Source organism: Oenanthe melanoleuca, chromosome 7 (genome assembly GCF_029582105.1).
Source record: "Oenanthe melanoleuca isolate GR-GAL-2019-014 chromosome 7, OMel1.0, whole genome shotgun sequence".
Taxonomy (NCBI): Eukaryota; Metazoa; Chordata; class Aves; order Passeriformes; family Muscicapidae; genus Oenanthe; species Oenanthe melanoleuca.
The window spans coordinates 26119891-26138263 of NC_079341.1; the positions used below are offsets into that span (position 1 = coordinate 26119891).

At 44.4% G+C, this 18373-nt stretch overlaps 1 protein-coding gene across 4 annotated transcripts in view; it reads right to left on the reverse strand.

Moving 5' to 3' along the window:
* Positions 1 to 18373, reverse strand: part of LOC130255831 (myosin-M heavy chain-like) — a 44171-nt gene that overhangs the window by 24978 nt on the left and 820 nt on the right. The gene's annotated exons all lie outside the window — the stretch shown is intronic.

Genomic DNA, 18373 nt, shown 5'->3' on the forward strand with positions numbered 1-18373 from the left:
TGGTCACCAAAGGTTTCTCAAAATACATTAGATATGTTTAAGATAGGAGAATCACTCTGGGCTGTATTTTTCACCAGCTGGGCATCTACACCCAGGTGACCCCACAGGAACAGGATTTGGAGATCCATGGGATTTCTTACCACACACAAGTCTCCCCTAGACACATCATGTCATGGTTAACTGGAGATGCTTTAAACTAATCATTAAGAAACAAACTCTAAGACTGATTAATACCAGTGCATATACTCTTGGGATGTTCCTAACCACATCCGTATATTCTAATTTGTCAACATTGCTGTGGGACTCTTTCTTTTTGGTTTTCTGCCAGACCCTAACTATAGTGAAAGGTGATGGAAGAGGAGGCAGGACATGCCCCTTTTTTTAAAGCCAGCTGTAAGAAAACATTTTTGTTTTTCAGATGTACTGGATACTTTGTGCAAACTGCCTCTTCATGCACATGTAGCATGGTGAAGAAAAGAATAAATGCAGAAATTTTGCAGCTCTTCCTAAAGGGAGTGAGGGAGAAGGATAGTGAAACAGATTCCTTCTCCATGTGGTGCTGGTCTTGAATACTGGATACATCACACAGACCCAGACATCATTAAATGTGATGAAGACCCACCCTGGATCCAGAATCACAAGACACTCCATGTCACTTCTTATGTCAGCAACTTGCTGTAGGGTCTGAAACTGGCAGTTCCCAACCAGCTCTGGGTTGTTACAGCCTGAGTTAGGTATCATTACCTCCATGCCATTTTGCAAAATATTCCAAGAGCTTAATGAAGGTCACTACATTCTTGTTAACCTTTATTTTTTTCGCAGTTGGGAAAAAAAAACACATATAATAATAGCTGATGAGAGTTCTTGCATGCACATTTATTTTACCAAAGTAGTGCTAAAAACTGAACCAAGAGCATCAAGGCAGAGCTGCAGGCAGCCAGCCAGGTTTTTTTCCACAACACAGCACCCAATGTGTGCAGCCTTTGTGGTTGTCACATAGTACACACATCTACTCAAAGCTGCATAGTAAGGAGGCAAAAACCACACTATTGATACAGCTTCGTACACCAATCAAAAGAGAGGAAACATTGTCTATGCAGACATCTAATCCCTCATTGGAAACAGACACGAATCCTCTGTAAACACATTTTTAAGGAGTACTCTGAGAAGATACAGCAGAGATGCTACAACCAGCATTGTGGTAAGAGTCTCATGCAACACAACATCTCAGAAAAGAACTTAACTCAACCTCATAAGTACTGTCCATCAACAATTCCTGCATGTATCTATAACACCTCAGAAACTTTAATTACCACTTTAAGAAATGGAAGACTAAATGAGCTATGTGACATTTCCCACCCAAGACCTTGTAGGTCAGCATTATTTAAGACAACTGGGAGCTTGAAAAGCTAAACATTAGGGTTGGCAGATGAACAGATGGATGGATTGCTGCCAGCATAATCCATCTTCCCACTTGCCTCCATAGGACTGGGTGACATTCAAAGCTAACTACTTCCCTACACACAGAGAAATGCACGCGATGCAATGAGTAGGCTTTAAAAAGGACTCAGCAGCTGGCAGGACCAGTGGCAAAATGCTTAATGGCTGCTGTTTAATGTGAGGGTGAGGCTCCAAAACAGAAGCATCAGGCTGTGACAGAAGAGGGGACTACAGTGACCACAGTCACTTAGCTGTAAGTGGATTAGCTGTAAAACAACCCCTGAGCAAGTTGTAAAAATCTGTCAGGATGCTGTCATTTTTCCTTTGTGCATAAGAAGTCTAAATCTAATTAATCTTTTAATCAGAGCAGATAAAATTGCAGTATTATCATCAAAGGGGATGCCTTATCTACAACTTTATGAAAAATTTCTATTTCTGCTCAACTTGGATTTTTCTTTTTCGCTTGAGGCTCTATGAGTAAATTCCCCAAACACTGAAAAATAAAAGAGTAAAGCAGGAGATGGTTTAACACAGTTACTATGCAGATATCAGCATATCTGATGCCAGATGGGACTCAGTCCAAAATTTTCAGATCCACCTGTTGCCTGAGTACAGGGGAAGTTCCTGCTCCCTGACTGAGACAGGCACAACAAGAACTGTGACACACTGTGCTGGTATGAATCATGTCACACTCCCTGGCAGAGGACACCAAAGCCCACCAACTCCCACATTTCCAGGACTTTCTGGTTTTCTGCAAGGGTTCAAAAAAACTAAAACAGTCTCCTACATCTACTAGCTATAGAAGGTGGTCTTGTCAGCTACTAGACTACAACATAACTTTTCTAAATTGATAACTCTAACATGTACCTTTGTACCTACAGGACCCCAAAGAATAAAGGTTGCTGTCTCTGACTGGTCTACAGTATAACCCAGACAGATTGTAGGTTGTGGGGTTTTTTTACAATGGCTGAAGTCTTGAAGATTTTCTACATCTGCTGGCAAACATTAGTACTGTTGACAAAGTCAGCCAGAACAAGAAAGTGCAGAAAAATACCCAATCAAGATCTGAATATGGGACTCCAAATAATGAAGCTTCCTGAATAACGAAGTTATAATTCACATCTGCTTCACTGAACTTGCCTGTGTAATCTGAACCAAAAACCCCACTTTTGGGGTTTACTATTTACTATTGCCCATATGCCACCTCTATATATACTTGCATATTAGCATTTATGCAACTTCAGCAAGCAGCAACAAGGATAAGTTGCAAACAGAGATGGAGCTTCTAAAGATTTCTTTCTAAGCACCATACAACATTTGCTGTTAGATAGGCAGTGGTGGAAGAGTTGTTGCAACCTGCTCCAGATGGACCACATTTTCTTTCCTGCATGAAGCAAATATGGATTTCTCTTCTACGAAATGTCTCCTAGTGATCCCTCTAGAACAGAATTTGGGTAGCAGAGCAGATCCAAGCTTAGGCTGAGGACTGTTATACAGCTCCCTTTAATTACCTTGACCAGCCTCTTGTGGGACCTTCACCCTTGCCCCTGCCACCCATTGGCCTGGGAGCTGCATTTAAGCCCTTGCCCTGGTCCTTACTTGGCTTATGCTCTGTGTGTTCTTATTCTGACATGCTTGGCTTTACTTCTTGGGTGACATCAGAGCTGTGTTGGAACTACAAGTTTCTCTGAGGCCTGTTGGATGAAAAAATATCCAATTATGGGAACCTCCTCTCTCCCCTTCCTATTTAGGTCCAGAGGGACTGTACCTCTTTTTCAAGGTTCCTGTCTCAGCCTGCTCTGTTGTCTGGCTTCTACCTCACCTTCCTTCCTGGAGATGTCCATCTTTACTTGCTTCCTGACAAGGAGTTTTCCAAGCCTTTGAAATTGGTATTATCCACAGTCAAATAGAAAAAAACAAATGTTCCCATAGAATGAGTAGCAAATCAAGAGTTTTTGAAGCTCTCCTGCAGTTAACCACTGCTGGGTGACCTTCCAGGATATAGGAGCAAAGCAACTCAAGCCTGTCACACTTGGCCTTCTGACTAGCAAAGAGAGCCTCTGAATGTTAACAATTTGCTGCAACAGATAAAGGGTAAATAGAGGTTGGCTGTCACTGCCTGAATTGCAGGAATAAAATGTGGCAGCCAATGAACTTCTTCTACCTCAGCTATCAAGACTCTAAGACCATTAAACTTTCCCATGCACTGAAAGAAAAAGGTTCCATGTCTCTAAGAGATGCAGTCAGAGAAGTCAGTCAGGGGCCTTGTGCTGCTGTTGCTCTTAGATGATGGGTTCTTAACTCCACAAATTGTTGTATCCCTTGTGGACACATGCTGTGTTAGACTTAATCTTGACAGATAGCAAGGAATTGATCACAGAAATAAAACATAACTGGTTGCTTAGTTACCAATGATCACTACACAGTTACATTTGCTGTGTGCAAACAGAGCCCAGTGCAAACCAATTACCCCTCATTACAACTCTAAAATGTCAGCTTCAGAGAGCTGAAAACAACCGAGCCACGTAATAAAGGAAAATTTGAGTAGAAAAATACAAATTATAATTGGGAAGTTTTTTCCCCCTGAATGTTTAAATAGCCACAATACTGTGGCTGAGGAAAGTAAATATATTGGTTTGAAAAAAAAAATAGGATTCTTGTTTATTGGGAAGGCAAAAACAAGAATGTTATGTGTGTAAACAGTGGGAAAGTAGAAAGTAGTAAATAAAAATGACAAACTAAGAATTGCACAAAACTGATTGGGAGAATTAAAGAGCTTCAGGATTAATGATGGTATAAAGGAGCTGAAATACTTTGGGTCCAAAAAACAGCATGGTGTAACTCCATTAGGGGCAATGCTTAGGCATGGGAAACAGCCCTATGTCTGTGTGAGGCAGACTTGAAGAGCCAGCAGGTGCAATGGTTACAGGGCCTGCAAACATCCCTCCCACTTCTTGAAACATAGATGTATGGCTATTGCTATTTAATACACTGTGAGGAGCCACCCTCATACTTCTCACAATTAGGTGTTATTCTTTTATGGTCCATTCCCAAAGAGCAAATCAATAAATCTCTCATAACTGTGACCTTCCTTTAGCAAGGTCTGTCTTTCATCTATCAATCAAACTGAGCTTTGGTGCCAGCTCTGTGGATAAACTGCTGTGCTTGGATGCCTCACCAGCAGCACATTCATAAGAGGATGCACCACAGGGATGCTGCAGGTTAGATACTCATGGACTAATCATGCACTGAACTTATCACCAGGACTGTAAACAATTCATTCTTAGCATTGCTTGTGTCCAGCCTCTCTCCTCCTCAGTGGTTCATCTTCCCACTCCTAAAATACATGATTATACAAGCACCTATGGAGATTTCTGCCTTCCTTGCATGTGCTGTAAAGTGCAGCTATTTGCTTATGTCCTCATGACAATGAATACTTTGAACTATATTCAAAGTTCTCTTTACAGAAAGAGTCAGAGCTGGATGCAGCCACAGTAGAAATGGGTTTGGGCTGAACACTGCTTCTCTCCAGTAAAAATCCATGTCTAGTGCACAGGAGGGATAAGGACCATAAGTGCTAAATCCTCTACAAGACCTGGGCTGGAGAAATACCCTATCTTGGATGACCTGCAGTTTACAGAGGAGAAGAAAAAGACCTCTTTCTTCCTTTCTCACCTCTATGCAGCGCAGCACAGTGTAATAAAAATAAATTCTACAGGGGATAAAGAGCACCTTTTTGCCTTTGACTCCATTATGAAATTGGTTCCGATGTAGCCAGGAGAGAAGCAAAAAACAGAATGACCAATGTTGAGGTTGATAATGAACAGAGAGAAGTGTGTTCCTATCTATTCAAGAGATGTACAGAAAGTGCTACAAGCACTTCAGTGTCAGGAAGCATTTTCTGTTGTTGAGTTGGAGCAGAAGACACTTTACAACAGTCATCAGCTCAGCTCAATGTTGGCTGTGGGAAGTTTATCAGCAGCCTGCATGGAATGTCTGCAGTGCAGGAGAGATGCTACTTGGGTTTACATTAATAGCTGTGTATACATTAATGGTTGTGTGGGACAATGTGTTACATCGATGGCTGATGCACACAGGTGCTTCCTAAACAGGATTGGTTCATAAACATCACAGTGTGCCGGCTCTGGAGAAATATCAGAGATGTAGGAACAATCCCATGAGAGTGAGTCCGTGTGAAAGATGGGAAGTGCCTCACAGCTGCTGTGGTGTCCAGGCCATCTGCTGAAGGGCTACACTCTGCTCTGAGGGTCAGCATGTAGCAGCTGAGTCTGTTTCTGTAGATGCAAAGCCATCTTCCCCGTGCAAACTCAGAGCTTTGTGATCTCCTGAGAGACTGGGGGAATTCTGTTCTCTCTTCTGCTCATTGCAGATCTTCCCCAAGTCAGCACTGTCTGCTGCTAATCCCTTGGTTATTACCAAGGCCCTCAGGTATGTAAACCTGGACCAAATTAAAAAGGCCCCAAGAAATAATGGGCTTACCTCATCACGTCCCAGCTGGCAGCACTGCTGAGAACATGGTAGAAAACTTAATTTATTAAAATTGATGAAGGAACTGGCTAGTCTTGAATAATTCATTACATATCAGCTGCTGTTGAGGTAATAGGAGCTCAGCAAGATCCTCTTTAGCACTGCATAGTGCCTAAAATCTTTAAATAAGATGAAGTCAAAGATTGGCTAGTTGAAGATTGAAGGGCTTTCTCCATGTGAAGTGAGAGGCTCTGGTTCCTGGTGCTGAGGTCATCCAGCTGTGAAAATCACCCACGTCTCTCAAATGGAAGGCAGCTTGCTAATGTCACTGATATTTGCCAGGCCATGAAACATTCTTCCTCAAACATCAACTTCTGCAGAATATAATAGCTCCATTTTTCATGGTTCTTACTGGAATCAGGTTTAGTTTTCAATATTCACCACAAGCTAGGGATGTCTGAGGGTGTTGGCTTGCTTTTCTGATCATTATGCTTGAAAATAAATCAGCCTGCTATACCAAGAAGTAGGTACTACTGTTTGAGTACACAGATCTTGAGGTACAATCTCTGCTGCTGCTCAGGGCTTTTGTCAGCACCAGCAGAATCAAATTACTCACTGCCACTGCCCAGACTGGATTTGGGAAGCATGTCAGAAGCCCTGGAACAAAATACTGCTAACTTGATCTGATGAACCAAAAGCTCTTTTTCAAGTCCACTGATACCAATGGTAAAACCTTTGATAAATATATAAAGCATCAGCAAAATAAGGCATTGTAATAAGATGGCTGATACTCTTCTTCCTGTATGTCCTACTGCAGAGGTCAGAGGAATTGTAGTTAATAAACAAAGAGGAAAAAACAATTAATGTAATGAACATACTCCGGCTTCCCAGCTGCTGGTATGGGGCCTCCACTATCTACAGCTATAGATCCTCCCTGAGGTCCATTGCTTTCTCTTTTTCCAGCTGGTGATGATGGAAGCTGGCCTCACAGCCAGTACTATTCTCAGCTCCCACTATGGCTGGCATTGCCTTCCTTTGTCCCCCACCAGGCACCTACGAATTTGTGAGGTGCTGATGCTACAGCACTCCACATTATTAACACAAGGGACACAAGACAGCCTTTAACTTAGGATCTTAATGAATACAGTGATTGTGATGCCTTGTTGATTTCCTCAAGCCAGATTTTACTTCCACATGCCATTCCTGCTTCAGCCAGAGCAGATGATTTTAGCCATGAAGTATGCTGGTAAAGGTACTCTGATGTACCACTGGCACCATGAGACATTTGACAAGCACCAGAAGACTGTTGGTTTCCTCTCCAAAAATACTGCTGCATCAATCACTTGTGAAAGTGTTTAAAAAATTAAAGTCAACTTGCCCTTGCCTTGAAATGGAGACAGCACTTTCTCTTCCTGCTGTCTGTTAAATGCCTTCCTGCAGGAAGTCACAGGACATTGATTTACACTCCTGAGCTTTTTGTGGACATAGGTTAAGATCATCTGGAGAAGCCACAGACTGAAGTTGTGACTTCTCACCCTGAAGTGTGTGAATGAAGCAAATACTGAAACTCTCACAGCTGCAGAGTGGGAGATGCTGTGAACAAACTGTAACTTGGTAACATATGAGACTGATGTCTGGTCGCTGATGTCCTGAGACAAGACACTCAAATTCCTGTGTTTCAGCTCTACTACCTGCTGGAGGCCAAAATAAAACTATCTTCCAGCATCTGCAAGAACTCTCCCAGCAGTCTGTGAGAACCAAGGAAAGTCAGGTAAGGTTTCCTAAAACTGAAGAGTAATAAGTTAAAATTAACTTAATTCTGAGACCTGTACTCAAGTGTAAGAGCTCCAAGCCACTGTCTGAGCACAAACTGGCTTGGCCCAGGGACATGTGCCCTGAGGGACACTGTGCCTTCCCCTCTGAAGTGGCAAGGAAATGCAAGTACGTGGGCAAGGACAGGTCTATGGTTTCAGAAGACCAGTCCATGACCCATACATGCCTCTCTTTACCCACCACCAGCTAAGTGTGTGTGCGGTTCTCTCTTTGCAGCTGCTTTTGATTTTTCATCATTGTTTCCTTCTCCTTTTCCTCATTTCTCACCTTTTCTTTTTTAACAGTCATCTGTTCTCTTGTGGAAAAGGGCAGCTGACTAGTGATGATGCACAATTGCTGTGGGAGCTGGTGTAGGAGGCATGGTGTCCCTCTGACCCGTCAGAAAACAGCAGTTGCCATGTGGCTTCCTTTGCTTTGTTCCTGCAGGAGACCAGCTGGTATTTATAGCATTTTCTCTAAGCAAGGCATCATCCCTGAGGTACACTCAGGTGAGAGTACTTCAGGGAATTCCCACTGGGAGGTGAGACTAAAGGATTTTATTATTAAAAAAAACCCAAACCAACAACAAAAACCACAAAATCACAAATCCTGGAGGAAATGCCCTTTCCTTTCAAGTGATTCTGTGACGTAGGAACTACAAGAGAAGTAGGGAAGCAAGAGTTTTACCTGTTCCAGTATAGTCCCATTTTTTTTCAAGAAGATATTAAAAATCCACTTCAATGCAAACCCTTTTGGGGAAGGGTAGAAGCTGAAGCCTCTTCAAACATACACCTGGTTTAGCTGGGATAGAGTTCATTTCCCAGCCTAAACAGTGAAAAAAAAGTTAGAGAAGGGCAGAAAGCAACTTACTTCTTATTCCAGGCAGAAAGGAAGGCAAATGGTATAAATCAAGAGTAGAAAAACTTGTTTTTCTTAAAGTTTGTTTGTTGTTCTGGGTTTTTTTAACCCAGGAGATATTAACTAGATGAAATTGAGGTGGCTAGAATTTTGGGGACACTGGAGTGGCTGGGATCAGGAAAGAGTTCGTAAATTGCCTGAAGAGACACATTTGTTTCTCTGGGGTACAAGTGAGGGAGCAAAAGTACCTTTCTCCCAGTTCTGTCCTCAGTGGTGGCGTGCTAAAGGCACACTCAGTGCCACTGATGCCCAGCTAAGTGTGAAACCTAGCTTTGTCTATACAGCAAAAAGAAAATGAAATATTAAATGCTTTTTAATTTTCTCTAAGGATATGGTGGAACTAAGCCAAAAATGTGTATTTGTACTGCCCTGCCTAAGGCAGCATAAGCACCTTCTCTGGTGAATCACTAAGCCCCAAAGCTTTTGCTCCTCCTAAATGAATGCCAAGTATTCTGGGGAAATGCTGCCAGGTACAAGGACATAGTGACACTGCTGGGCTAATGCATGATGGGTGTCCATGGCTGAGGGTCTGCAGGATTCTGCCCCAAACTCCCTAGGATGATAAGGTTTGGGATCTAATCCTCTGTATCTGACTTTTCACTGTGCCCCAATTCACCTCAGTTTTTCTGCTTAATGCTATTTTCTGATCTTTTATAAAGCATTTTCCAAATATTTTGCCCAGTATCTTCTGTGAAGCTGGTGAGAGAAATTCCTCATTGTTCAGGGGCCCACATAAGCAGGATGTTGGCAGGTAGGTGCACAGGATATCTTTGGAGATCAAGGAAAACAGAAGATTGCTGCCACCATGCTTCAGTGGACAAATTACACATGGAAAAGTTTGGAAATGCATCTCCTGCAAGATGGAGATAAAGGGTGCAAGGGCAAACCCACACAGATAAATTTGAGGCTTCCTTTGCAGCTACAACAGCCATGTTGACATGCACTAGGTTAAGACCAGACTCAACCATTTTAATGTTAATTGCCTGGCTGTTTTAATTGGATATAGGCTTCTAAGTTCTGAAGTCAGCTGATATCTACCAACCGATATTTACCTCCACTGCTTTATCTTGCCCAGTGCTGCAGGGTCAGTGCACATGTTCCTGTGCATTACAGTTGTCCACAGAACTGCTGGATTATTTTGCAAGAGAAGCAAGTAACATTTCACATCTGAAGGGACAGTTCAGACTTTAATTTCAGGCAAAGCTACTCCGGCCTAGCTTCAGTTTCTGCTCCAAGGAATGGCTCCAAGGCAATGACAACCATCAGCAACCAGACAATAATCACTGTTGGGCTACTCATTGGCAGTGCAATACTTCATTTGGACACCCAATGGCCTCTGATGGGTGATGTGACACTCATGCAATGCAGTCAGTGTCCCTCTGGACTTGCTGAGGGGCAGAGGTCTCATGCTCTAAGGAAACACAGAGTTAGAATACCACAAAGTAGTGTTTTGAGCATGGCTGAGGAAGCTCTCTAAGATAAGCCTTGGGACACCAGGCTTCCTGCTGCAGTCTGTGCCAACGGGCTGGCATGTGAAGGGATGCAGGACTGCTGAGTCCAACTTCCATCTTTCTTCTTTCAGTCTCTCCTATCCAAGACAATGTGGGATAGGAACACCACGGGGGACAGAAGACACCCTTACTGTTTCCAAACACTGCACTGCCCCGTGAGCTGACTCAATTAGGTGGAGCACCAGGTCTGCAGCCGGGCCCAAAAAACCACCAGCAGCTGGGAGCAGCAGGCTGTGTGATGCAGAGATAGCAGGTGGATCCTGGCTGGAGCTGGTCATGCACTTGCACCAATGCACTGGCACACCCAGCCTGGCTCCACCGAGCCATGGGTGTCACTGAGCCTGTGGAGCAAATTCCTGCTAGTGAGACTGCAGATCATCTTGTAGTCATCCCTGTTACAAGCAGCAAGACACTGTTTCAGCCTACTAATCTCAATTTCTGTTAGGGTTCTGTATTAAGAGAACATAGGCTCAGTTTCTCATCCCCATTATAACTTCAGTGACGTAAGAGTAGAGGGAAAAAAAATACATTAACTACTCTGCATCAAGGAGTGCTGGGTCTTTTTCCAAACAAAGTGGAGAAGGATCCCTCAGTAGGGTGTAGTCCCACACAAGCAACTTTGCTGTCAGGTTCCCTCACTGGGAGGAAGGCTATGAGGGTAAGTGTCTTCCTGCTGCTTCACACCCCCACAACTACCTTGTGGCCATCAGCCATGCTCAGCAGGGAGGTGGGCATGGGGACAGGAGGCTGGCCACTGCTAAAGGCTTCCTGGACAGCTGTGTGCGTGAAGGAGCAGTGCTGGAAGGCACCTCTGACTGCAGCTCTCCTTTCCTTGCAGGACAGCTCCTGCCAGTGAGAACCACCCCTGTGTGCACCAAATGACCACTAATCTGTTCTCACAGCCAGTACATCAAACAGAAAGGCAGCTGGGAGACCCTCGCTATTGCATACAGAGAAGCAGTACCATAGGCTAGTGTTTGCCCTCATTTACATGGATGTAAACAACCAGCTCTGAAGCAAGCTAGGATACCGGATTTTGGCTACTGCCAGCATGAGGAGGACACTGCAGGGGGTACAGAGCTACCAGGAGAAGCCACAGTGAAATCAGTCCACCCCTCTTCAAGCCATTTACTGCAACATGAGGCAGGATGAATCAATAATATGTATCGAGCTGGGAAAGTTAATCTGCATCGAGAGCATCATAACAAATTAAAAGGAAATAAAATCAGCACAATTCCACTGACTCTCATTACTATCACAGCAGAGAGTAATTAAAATCTATGGGGCGAATTCAACACTGTAGGAACTCTCCTGAAGCCAAAGGCACTGTACAAGGGCATTGTTTTTTCCAGATGCTATGTATTTCCAACAGCAAAAGGAATGGCAAAATGGGAAGAGAGGATAGGACAGGGAAAGAGCAGAACCTCTTTAGAAGCCAGGCATTCTGCTGCTAGCTCTTCCTCATGTGAAATCATGCTGCATGCCTGCTGCTTCGGTGCTTGATGCGCTGACTTCCAAAAGCTCCAGGCATTTTTATGTGGGGCTCCCACTCAAAGACTTCTGAAGCCGATACACAACTGCCATTCATCAGCTCTGGCTGTCACCTCATCCTGCCTGTTCCCTGCTCCCAAGTTATCCTGCTGCCTTTGCATGCACTCCTCTCTCCTCCCCACTCCTAGACACAGCCACCCCTGCTACATGCTTTCTTAGGTGCTAAAGAAATGTCTTTTCCTGCCACAGAGCACCTTCTGCTATCCTGTTGCCTGACAAGACTCTCAACCTATCTTTCTGTGCTTTCCTATAAACTCCTTATCCTCTGACCCACACACATCCCTGATGAAGAAGCTGAAGGAGGACTATCACCTGCCCCAAAGTCACAGCCACTTGCACTCCCATTCCAGCTCTGCTCCACTCCTATGTTAATTATGACCTGGAACTGTGCTACAAGGCAGGAATTCAACTTGAAGCAGCATTCACTGCCTGCACTTTGATACCTTGACCCTGTGTGAGGCCCTAGTGCCTGTGGTGACTCAGTCAAGCACCTGATTCCCACTGAGTGGAAGGAGATGTGTGAAGCACAGGAAGCACATTCCTCATCACTGCACACAGCACTGTGTCCAACTACACAGCACTGCAGCGTGAGGCACACCAGCACCCAGAAAGGCAACTGATAGTGACTGCCAGTGGCATGGGGCTGCAAATGCAAAGTTTGGTTCACGGGGCTCAGGAGACAAAAGCTGCCATTAAAAAGAGAGAGACATTGGATAGAACAAATCAATCTATAGTGTGTAGCACCATCAGTGGTGTGTAGCAAAAGATTTAATCTCAGCATGCTTCTCCAGCTTTCACCTTTATGAACCTCTTATCTCCTGTCACCCCACCTTGTGCATAGCTTCTACCAATGGAAGCTATGCCAATGTCAGCAGGATGATGCAGCTACTAAATACCATGTGTGGCAAACACCAGTCTGCACACGGACAGTGCTGCTGAGGGCTCTTCCACATGGACATGATTACCATACAATAATTATGGTAATCTACAGAGATAATCTGAAGTGGATTGTTAATGCTGTTTTACAAATTTGTGTACTATGGTCCAGCAGGTGAAACTGATGCCTTAAGTTTAGCTTTCATATTTTCCAGATTATGTACTGCATTAGTATATAACTCTGAACTTCATACAAAGTGTGAACTAATGCACTAATGCATGCTGCACTGCTGTAAGCATTAACAGGACTGCTGATGTGGTTGTGGGCTATGCTAGTGCCTGCAGCTGCTTCTGGCTAATTTAGCTCTGTTTTATGAATTCACTTCATGCTATTGCTATAATGAGGAAAAGTCTGAGGAGTGTGCTGAGAGACAGAATAAAAAGTGTTGCAAAGTTATTGCTCCACTGTCTGCATGTGACCAGAAATATCACAGCACTGTGTAGACAAGCAGTGACTGATTCCCTTGGGAACATGGCTCTGTGGTACCCAGGTAAGTCAGAACCCAGAATAAAGGGCAGAAGATCCTCACTGAGAGACAGGACTGCCTGATGAATTAGCAGACCTGGTTCTCAGAGCCAGGAATGAGACATCAACTCTTTCTGTACGTGTTGGAAGGCGTTCCAAAACTCCAGTGGCAGACCAAACAAGCAAGCTATGCACCTTAATCTTAAAAAGCTGATCAGCTCAGAGGCTGCTTATCAGTACAAAGGCATCCATGGCCTACCCATTCCTCTTTCAAAACAGATTTTCTTTTTTGTTCTGTTTTTTTCCTGTGGCTTTGGCTGATGCTTGTTTTCAGTGATACTGAGCTTTTAGGGAAGCTGAAGTATTGTGTTGTGAGGTCTCCCCACTGCACATATGGCTTCTGCAATCATAAAGTGCCTATTTCCAAAGCTGTATCTAGTCCTTAAATAGGAGAAGTGCCACACTGGGGCTTACTGACAGGTTATCTTGTGTTGTGGAAACCTGAGCCCTGACTGTCCACAGAGAACAGAGCTGTTGCAACAGCTGTGGTAAAAAATGGGGCACCTCAGTGCAAAACAGCTAAGTACCTCAAACCAGGACTCCTGAGGGAGTGCTCTCATCTGCTTGTAACTGAGAGGTCTCAGTTCAGGCCTGAGGGGCTTTTTTCAGGTTAAGCTACCACAGCACAGATTAGCAGTGAAACTCCATCGATCCTTTATGAGAAGCAGTTACCTCCCTGGTTCTTACAAGGCACTTTCTTGGAAGGGGTTGCTTCTTTCTACTCCTAGAAACAGGCTGAAGGATCAGCCACACCACCACAAATGACAGCAGTATTTCTGCACAGAGCTGACTGATATCTCCAGGCACTGGTACCCTGACAGTCAAGGGGACTCAGCTTCAGTCCAGTACCAGCCATGGCTAGTGCTAATTCTGCTACAGCCAAACTGACCCAGTGCTCTGTCTCTAGACCTCTCTGCAAGGCGTGTTTATTGAGAAAGATGCTTGAGATGTAAAGATCCTTAAGATATGCAAGGACTTGAATAGAAGGAATGATAGGCAAGTTGTCCTTGCAACAAGCTAGGAGCCCAGCAAATAAATCTGACACAACAGCTGCAACAGACTGTGACACTAATGTGTATCACTTCTGTGCTAGGTCTGAATGGAGCTGTCTCTTCTCAAAGTCTGAGGGTCTTTAATTCTCCTTTTCCTTGGGGAAGAACCTTGCATGAAAAGTTCAGCTGTATGTACTCTGAGTCTTGTGAATCACTTGATTGTGGTCAAAGCCACTGTCATCTTTCAGTTGCTAACTGGCTTCCTAAACATGCCTACAGAAACAGTAGGATTGCTGTGTGGTAAACAAATTACTTCTGACAGGAGACTGCCAGCACTGCTCCCAGACGCCAGGGAAGCCACAAGATGGGCCGCACAGTGTCTGACTGGAGCAGCTCTAGCACTGCAGCCACAGCTAGTGCAGTGTCAGGCTGCTTCTGCAAGCACTGACAAAGAACTGAGCCTGCAAACTCCCACTACCATCTGCTGAAGCTTCACATCCCAAAGGAAAAATGGATTTCTGCTTACACGTATCTTTAAGCATTTCAACAGCAGAGAAGGCAAGGGCGTAGACACTCTCTCTAGCTAAAAACACAAAGCCTTGCTTTTTCTTGACAAGAAAAAATTTACTGCTGCTCCTTGACTTCCCATCTAGGACAGGGCTTCTTTCAAAAGCTTTAGAACCTTTGTCTTATTCTGGAGAGAAATCCTTAGGACAGGTACCACTGAGTCCCCAAACAAATTATTTCTAGAATGTGAAGGTACTGTTCAAACACAGGTTCCAAAAGGTCTGCAAAGGGCCCTGAGTTGTTCCAGGCCCTGAGATGTTACATTGCAAAGTCAGTATCAGCAGACAGTGGAGACTTTTTTTTTTCCTCCTTGTGCTTCACCTTGAAGCAGCTGTTAGCAAAGCCAGAAAACTCCTCTGTCCCTTGGTGTATTTAATACAGCCTTGGCAAAGGGACTGCAGTCTGTCATCTCATGAATATGGGAATTGCCTAATTCTCTAGCTATTCTTATTACCTCAGCCTGAGGATCCCAGCTTTCCATAACTAATTTCTGAAATCACAGACTTTCCACTGTCCTTTCTGTCCTTGAGCAGCAAATCGTTCCTCATGTAACTGATGCTGGTGCCTGCTGTGGTGCCACTGGTTTTCCCAGGACCCTTCCCTAGCAGGGACAGCACAGCGGACAAGGTTACTGATCCCTGCACACTTCCCTGAGATACTCACCCTTTGTTACTGTAGCTTACAGGAGGATGTCTGGAAAATAACAAATGCTGCATGGCCCTGTACAGTGGCTCGGGCTGGCTGAACAGCTCTGAAGCCTGGGCAGTGGCCTGGCAGCTGTAATGCAATCCATCCCTAGCAGCAGAGATCTCTCCCTGTTCCTACAGAGCTCCCTGACTCCCTCCATATCCCACCTTATCTGTGACTCCCATGAAGACTCAGGATTTGTCATGCCTTCCACCTGTCACTTCATTCTGCCCTCATTGTCACACACATTCTAAGTCCACCTTTCCTCTCTGTACCCATGTACCTGTTTTCTACCTCTTTGCTACTTTTACTTATCTCACTGATCCTGCCAGACCTGTCCATCTTCCCAAGACTCAGAGCTAAAGCTGTTCTTGTGCTGGAAGGATACAATGGCTGCCAGGAACCAGCTGTGAGTGCCGCTGCAAACTGAAAAACAGATGGGAGCTGAGACTGGGCTAATTATGAAGCAGGGACTGCAAAACTTGCTGGCCAGAGGTGCCCAGTTTATTCCCAGAGACAAATAAGTGCATCCTTTGGATGTTGGCAGGTGACATGGGAGCAGAAAACTCATCAAGCTGTGGACAGCTTTACAATCCTGGCTATGGAGTGCTGCATGTGATGCCTCCTCATCTCACTAACACCCATGACTGCTGCTGCCAAGCTGCTCTGGACAAGAATGTGCTCACTGCAGTGGCAGCTGAGGAAATCTCCAGGCTACACTCCTGCAGGGTAGAGGCAGGTTAGATCTTTTGTCATAGGCCAAGAAGCAGCTACAGCAGCACAGGCTGTATTGCAATAGGATCCTGGCAAGGTGGAAAAAACCCATTAAGATCTTCCTGTTTCTTTTGTGATAGAGGATTTTTTCCCAAGAGCTTGCCAAAAGGGTAACTGCATCAATGGAAAACAAAAACTGGGTTATGTCCTCTACTAGTTAATTTCTTAGTTCCAAACTGGCCCATTGAAGAGTTGCTGAAGAAATTACCTTCAAAGTCCATGGTTTTGTAATCAGAACCTCACTTTCAATTAGTCATGTTATAGGGCTGTAAACACAATAATTCCATCAATACTATGGAACAGTCATGTTGCATCTGTATTAACATAAATGTGTGCTGATGTGCCATAGAGCTAATCTGATATGACAGTAATTGGCTGATGCCCAGCCATGGAGGCCCTGGAGCTATGCTTGCTGTCTCTCCTCCAAAAGAACTGTCCTCTGAAACACTGGAAAGGAAACTAACTGCAACGCTGTATCTTGCCATCAATCAGCAATGCTTCTTGCACCTGCAGCACTGAGGTGTTTGAGGCTGGGGGTAATTGTTTGGTTGGGAGAGCTGTATTTGAAGTGCAACTTGATCTCCTATAAACTTAAATATTAAGAAACTAGGATTTCCAGACTATATTCTTAGACTTAATCAGATTCAGCAAGCACGCAATGGATAATAAACTCAGAAAATCCATAAAAGCATTCCTTTCCCTTTCCTCTGTGACTACTGGGAGCTGTGCATCATCACCTAGACTGCAGTAGGCTTTTCTTACACAGATGAAGCTTAAGGAGTTTAAAACTTTATAAATGCTTTGGGGCTACCGTTGTACCTTATACAGTGCTCTACAGACAGAGGCAAGCCTTAAATCTGAGACTGCAGCTGGGGTTCTCTGGTTAAAGGATCAATAAGCAATGTCTAAGGATATGAACCAGATCTCAAACACAATCCATCTCCTGTCTGCGCGATGAAAGCAAGTAGATAGACTCAAAAACCAGGCTAGGATCAGGAGTCTTCACAGTTGCAGTCACAACAGGAATCACTTATTTTGCTTTTGGAAATATACCCTTCATAGAGCCTTAGTGAGGAGAGACCATGCCTCTTTTTGAGAGAGGCTACCAAAGGAACCACAGCAGACACCCAGGCTTTCTGTATCTGGCTCATCATCTCAGTGTATGCTTTGCTGTCTGGATGCTGCCTTGCCTAACACGTCCTTGTTCACGATAGAGCTCTTGGGTTCTACCTCAGTACAAACCAAATAAGAGAGTCTTGTTTTATTCAGAAACCATTATTCTCAAAAGTATGGCACTAAAGGCACATCACTTCTGGCAATATGCAAGAGCAGTATCTCAAAATCCCAGAGCATATGTGGCTGACAGTGCCCAAAACATCTCATGGAGCAGCCAGTGAAATTAGGAGAAATTTTTTTCAAGTAAGGTGGGGAAGAGCACCTTAAATAGGGGATTTGGAATCTGTACGCAGGTTCTGAATTTAACTTAAATCTCTCTAGGTCTCTTATCTGCTCCTTCATCTGTAAAATGGGATCAATAAAACCTCCCCAGATTTGCAGCAGTGCTCCCAGTCCTAATTGATATCTGTGAAGCATTTTGAGAGCCATGAGTGAAAGAAACCATTACCAAGCCCTCAGGCCTTACTATAATACTAACAAACAAGCAGAGTTGTTTATAATGCTTTTCAGTGCAACAATGACTAGGAAATGAGGAAAGGCTAAAGTATAGATGCACCCAGCGCTGCTTTGCTGCAGTGTTAATGTAAATGCTAGGAGCAGATTTTAGACATTTTCCTCCAGGCAATTCTCTTTTCAATAATGCAGTAAAACTTCTGCCTCTATGGATTCAAACAGATGCCCTTGCTAACACCTCAGGTATCAAAACCTATTATGAATTTGGGAGAACGCGTTTTGGAGTTGAAATCACATGGAAATTAATTAAGAAATGACTCACTGGGACCTCGCAGATTTAAAGAGCCAGGTGCTGCCCAGCCACCCCCTCCCAACGATTGAACTCAGCCTAGTACCGTACCAGCACACGATACTCCACCTTGCACAGGACAAACAGCCCCCAGGCATCTCCCAGGCTCTATCCCGCCGCCTGCAGAGCCCCCTGTCCCTGCGGGTGCGGTTTCAGGAGCGAGCAGCGGCCGGGCTCGCCCGGAGCACGGCAC